This window comes from Apium graveolens, chromosome 8 (assembly GCF_009905375.1).
Source record: "Apium graveolens cultivar Ventura chromosome 8, ASM990537v1, whole genome shotgun sequence".
Taxonomy (NCBI): Eukaryota; Viridiplantae; Streptophyta; class Magnoliopsida; order Apiales; family Apiaceae; genus Apium; species Apium graveolens.
The window spans coordinates 119,642,515-119,648,773 of NC_133654.1; the positions used below are offsets into that span (position 1 = coordinate 119,642,515).

A 6,259-nucleotide genomic window follows, 5' to 3' on the forward strand; every position below is an offset into this window, starting at 1 on the left:
ACCGTCAGCCCACGAACTATAGAAAACCCATTCTTTTCAGCCTTCGCGTTCGCTAGAACTCGCGAACAACACTCATCGGTACTGCTTCGGGTGACTCACAAAAAGCTATCCACCCCTTCTCTGCAATCATGGGCAACAACTCACCATCCCTCCCTGATGGTAAAAACCCCCTCTCCTTCAGAATCGGCTTCCCCAACAGCCTAGTGTACTCCTCCTCCGCAGCTCTGTCAGTTAACCGAGGCCTTGCAGCAGTACCCCTTGATGAATCAGCAGTAGGAACTGTGCTGCTGCTGTCAATAGTGCGTGCTCTCTTGGGTGCCATTGATTTGTGAATAAAAGTGTGTAAGAACTGATTTTTGATGTTTATAAGAGGGTTTAAGTGTAGGAAGTTTGTGGGAGATATGTAGGATAGGTGTATGTATATATAGGGTGTGGAGTAGGTTAAATTAGATTAGGAGTGGGGTTGAGGGATAAAATCATGGGGTAATGGGAAAAGAATTCGTGGGTTTATGGGCTGTGATGGGTTTTTGTGTTTTTGTTTTTTTTTTGTTTTTTTTTTTCTGAACTGTAAAAAATTTTTCTGGAACTCGACCCCTGCGCGGCCGCTCAGCATAGCTGCGCGGGCGCGCAGAGGGTCTCTGGAAAAAAAAAATTTCAGCCCCTTTTTACTGATTTTTTTGTGTTTTTGGATAGGTTATTAACTCCTAAGGGTTCCTGTAACAACAATTCATGGGTTGCCTCCCACGCAGCGCTTCTTTTTCGTCATTAGCTTGACGTTCCGTACCTTTCTCAAGTAGTCAACAAAATGGCACTAACCACCTCTCGGTTTGCCATGTCCCCATAATAGTGCTTCAACCGCTGACCGTTAACCTTGAATGCTTGGTCCGAAACATTCTCAAAAATTTCCACCACTCCATGTGGAAACACAGTTTTGACAATAAAAGGTCCAGACCACCTTGATTTCAACTTCCCAGGAAAAAGTCGGAGCCGAGAGTTGAATAACAGAACTTGTTGCCCTGGCACAAATAACTTAGGATGTAGCTTCCTATCGTGCCACCTCTTCACCTTTTCCTTATACATTTTGTTATTCTCGTACGCTTGCAGTCGAAATTCATCAAGTTCATTAAGCTGAAGCATTCTTTTTTTACCAGCTGCATCTAAATCCAGGTTCAATTTCTTCAATGCCCATTAGGCCTTATGCTCAAGCTCCGCCGGTAGATGACATCCCTTACCGTACACCAACTGAAACGGTGACATCCCAAGTGGAGTTTTGTATGCTGTTCTGTAAGCCCAAACAGCTTCATCGAGCTTTAAAGACCAATCCTTCCTTGACGGACAAACAACCTTCTCTAGAATGCGCTTTATCTCTCTGTTAGACACTTCCGCTTGACCATTTGTTTGCGGATGATAGGCAGTAGCTACTCGATGATTCACATTATAACGCTGCATCATAGAAGTGAACTTACGGTTGCAAAAATGCGATCCTTCATCACTTATGATTGCCCGAGGCGTTCCAAACCTTGTGAAAATTTGCTTATGAAGAAAATTTAGCACTGCCTTTGCATCATTTGTCAGTAAAGCTTTAACTTCGACCCATTTTGAGACATAATTGACTGCCAGCAAGATGTACTGATTATTGCAAGACGAGATAAAAGGCCCCATAAAATCGATTCCCCATACATCAAAGACCTCGACTTCAAGCATCACATTTAATGGTATCTCATCCTTCCTTAACAAATTTCCCACTCTTTGGCAACGATCACACCTTAAAATAAACTAATGAGCATCCTTGAACAAAGTAGGCCAGAAAAAACCTGCTTGCAGAATACGAGTTGCCGTCTTCTCACCTCCATAATGTCCACCATAAACCGTGAAATGGCAGTCTCGTAATATCCCCTCCGTCTCACAGAACGGGATACATCTCCTGATGATCTGATCAGCTCCCTGTCTAAACAAATATGGTTCATCCCACATATACCACTTCACCTCATGCAAAAACTTCTTCTTTTGAGCGGATGTCAAATTAAGCGGCATTATATTGCTGACAAGATAGTTTACAATATCTGCAAACCATGGTTCTTCCTCCTGAATTGCAAACAACTGCTCATCCAGAAAAGATTCATTGATTAACGTCCTATCTTGTGAAGTAGAATCGGGATTCTCCAACCTAGAGAGATGGTCAGCTACTTGATTCTCAGTACCTTTTCTATCTTTGATCTCTAACTCAAATTCTTGAAGTAAAAGCACCCAACGAATGAGTCTCGGCTTTGAATCCTTCTTAGAAACCAGATAGCGAATAGCTGCATGATCAGTGAATACTGTCACTTTCGTACCAAGCAGATAAGATCAAAATTTCTCAAAGCCAAAGACTATAGCCAAAAGCTCCTTCTCAGTAGTGGTGTAGTTCAATTAGGCCCCATTTAAAGTCTTACTCGCATAGTAGACCACATGGAAGAGATTTTTCTTGCGCTGTCCCAGAACTGCACCTACCGCATAGTCACTCGCATCACACATCATCTCAAACGGTTCTGTCCAATCTGGTGCTGTAATAACTGGTGTCGTGATCAAACTCTCCTTGAGAGTCTCGAATGCTGCCAAACATTCATCATCAAATTTAAAAGGCACATCTTTCTCAAGTAAATTGCACAACGGCTTAGATATCTTTGAAAAGTCCTTGATGAATCGCCGATAAAAACCCGCATGACCGAGAAAACTACGGATTCCTTTCACCGAATTAGGTGGGGGAAGATTTTCAATGACTCCCACCTTGGCCTTGTCCACCTCCAGACCTTTGCTAGAGACCTTATGCCCAAGGATAATGCCTTCACGCACCATAAAATGACATTTCTCCCAATTAAGCACCAAATTAGTTTCCACGCATCTTTTGAGTACGGCGCGCAGATTATTCAAACATTCATCATATGAGTGTCCAAAGACGGAGAAGTCATCCATGAACACTTCGACGTTATTTCCAATCATGTCAGAGAATATAGCCATCATACATCTCTGAAAGGTGGTCGGGGCGCCACATAACCCAAACGAAACTCTACGAAAAGTAAATGTGCCAAATGGACAAGTGAAGGTAGTCTTTTCCTGATCCTCTGGTGCAATACAAATCTGATTATACCCGGAATAACCATCCAGAAGACAAAAATACTCATGTCCCGCCAATCTGTCAAGCATTTGATCAATGAATGGGAGAGGGAAGTGATCCTTCCTTGTGGCTTTGTTCAATTTTCTATAATCCATACATACTCTCCATCCTGTAACTGTTCGAGTAGGGATGAGCTCATTCTTTTCATTTGCGACCACAGTGATACCTCCTTTCTTAGGTATACATTGCACGGGGCTCACCCACGAGCTGTCAGAAATAGGATAAATGATGCCTGCATCTAGCCATTTCAGAATTTCTTTCTTCACCACCTCCTTCATGATCGGGTTCAGTCTTCGCTGCTGTTCCACGGTTGGCTTACTACCTTCCTCTAACAGAATTTTATGCATACAATATGAAGGACTTATCCCCTTGATGTCTGCTATGGTCCATCCTATAGCCGATTTGAATTCTCTCAAAATCCTTAAGAGCTTGTCTTCCTCACTACCTGAAAGGTCAGCTGAAATAATAACAGGTAACGTAGATGAATCACCTAAAAAAGCATACCTCAAGTGTTCAGGTAATGGTTTGAGCTCCAAGGTAGGTGCTTCCTCTATTGATGGTTTGAGCTTTCCTTCAGCGTTCTTGAGGTCAGAAGTACCAAGAGATTCAAATGGTATGTCCAGCTTTCGCTTCCAGGGAGAAGCGTTCAGATATTGTAATTGCTCGTTGCTATCTTCATCATCGCTGTCAAAATCCCCACTAAGGCCTTTTCCAATGCATCAGACATTAGCATGTGATCGAGTTCCGAAGTAAACGCAGAATCAATCACATCCACTTTTAAGCACTCCTCATCTTCTGTAGGGAATTTCATTGCCTTGAATACGTTGAAGGTCATATCCTGATCTTGGACCCGCATAGTAAGTTCCCCTTTTTGCACATCTATCAAGGTACGGCCAGTAGCCAAGAAAGGCCTCCCCAAGATTATGGGAATCTTCTTATCTTCCTCAAAATCCAGAATAACAAAATCTGCAGGAAAGAAGAGCTTATCCACCTTGACGAGCACATCCTCAACTATGCCCCTTGGGTAAGTAATGGAACGGTCCGCCAATTGTAGCAACATGTATGTGGGTTTTGGATCAGGCAGATCCAGCTTTTTAAAGATCGACAACGACATCAGATTAATGCTTGCTCCCAGATCACAAAGGCACTTGTCAAAAGTTAGATTGCCAATGGTGCAAGGAATGGTGAAGCTTCCTGGATCTTTCAGTTTTGGTGGTAACTTTTGTTGCAGAACCGCGCTGCATTCTTCCGTGAGAGCAACGGTTTCAAGGTCATCCAGTTTCACCTTCCTTGAAAGAATAGTCTTCATAAACTTCGCATAACTAGGCATTTGTTCCAGCGCCTCAGCGAAAGGTATATTGATGTGAAGTTTCTTGAACACCTCCAGAAACTTCCCGAACTGTCTATCCAGCTTTTGTTGCTGCAATCTCTTAGGAAAAGGTGGTGGAGGATAGAGCTATTTCTCCCCTGTATTAGCCTCAGGCACAGTGTGTTCAACAGTAGTCTTCTTTGGTTCCGCCACTTTCTCTTTTTGCTTAGATTCTTCATCTCTAACTTCAGCTTCGACTTCTTTTGCCTTTTCAGCATCAGCTACTTTTCCAGACCTTAAGGTAATAGCCTTGACTTGCTCTTTAGCTTCCTTCCTGCCTGGTACTTCCGTGTCACTGGGAAGAGTGCCAGGTTGACGATTGAGCACTGCATTGGCTAATTGACCGATTTGATTTTCCAAGGTCTTGATAGAAACCGCCTGACTCTTGCACAACAGCTTAAGTTCCTCAAAATCAGCACTAGTAGGTGCAGCTGCACTTCCCTGTTGAGGATATGATTGCCTTGTAGCATACTGCTGTGGTTGCTGGAATCCAGGTGGGTTAAACTGTTTACTTACTCCTTGCTGATATGTTGGCTGAATAGCATTCTGATTATTCCCCCAGCTGAAATTTGGATGATTTCTGTTGTTAGGATGATAGGTCGCTGGCACAAGCTGCTGTTGTCACTGATAATTATTCACATACTGAACAGATTCGTTGACAAGAGAACACTGATCCGTAGCATGAGAACCTGCACAAAGCTCACAAACCATAGCTATTTGATTAACTCCATACGTAGCCAAAGAATCAACCTTCATTGATAGCGCTTGGAGCTGGGCTGCAATAGCGGTGGCTGCATCAACTTCCAGAATACCTGCGACCTTGCCTGACGTCATCCTCTGAGTTGGGTTTTGATGCTCATTTGCAGCCATCGTCTCGATAAGATTATACGCCTCAGTATAGCTTTTAGCCCATAAGGCGCCTCCAGCTGCTGCATCGAGCATGGGCTGAGATTGGGCCCCCAAACCATTATAAAAACCAGTGATTACCATCCAATCCGGCATTCCATGATGTGGACATTTTCTCAACATTTCCTTGTAGCGTTCCCAAGCCTCGCACATAGATTCTGTAGGTTGCTGCGTAAACTGAGTAAGAGCACTCCTCATAGCAGCAGTCTTTGCCATTGGATAAAACTTCACCAGAAACTTTGGCGCAAGATCTTGCCACGTAGTGATTGACCCAGCTGGTTCAGAATGTAACCAGTCTTTAGCTTTATCCCTCAGTGAGAATGGGAAAAGCATCAACTTGATAGCCTCATCAGTCATGCCATTATACTGAAAAGTGCTGCAGATCTCGACAAAATTCCTTATGTGCATGTTGGGGTCTTCAGTTGCCGCTCCTCCAAAAGAAACAGAATTCTGCACCATCTGAATAGTGCCCGGCTTGATTTTAAAGGTGTTAGCTTGAATAGCCGGATGAAGGATGCTTGACTGAATGTCATCAATTTTAGGCCGAGAAAAATCCATAAGAGCTGGATCAGCTTGAACAATACGATCTCCCATGTTTACTGGTTCTTTCTGCTCAGTTCCTGAATCCGAATCCTCAAAATCTAACTTCTCCGGAGTATCAAGAACTTCGTCTTTCTCCTCAGCTGTATCTAAGGTCCTCTTGCGAGCACGAGAACGAGTTTGCATAAACGCTTGCTAAAGTACCTGAAACACAACCGAAAAGAGTAATTAACTACTACGTCCTAATCACTGAGTCCTAATGACCAATGATGGTAAGTACATAAACTAAA

At 43.3% G+C, this 6,259-nt stretch overlaps 1 non-coding gene across 1 annotated transcript; it reads left to right on the forward strand.

The window, feature by feature from the left end:
- The first annotated feature begins 5,523 nt into the window (after positions 1–5,523).
- Positions 5,524–5,630, forward strand: LOC141681414 (small nucleolar RNA R71). The gene has a single exon (XR_012558850.1). It is a non-coding gene; the product is annotated as a small nucleolar RNA R71 (small nucleolar RNA).
- Positions 5,631–6,259: the final 629 nt, after the last annotated feature.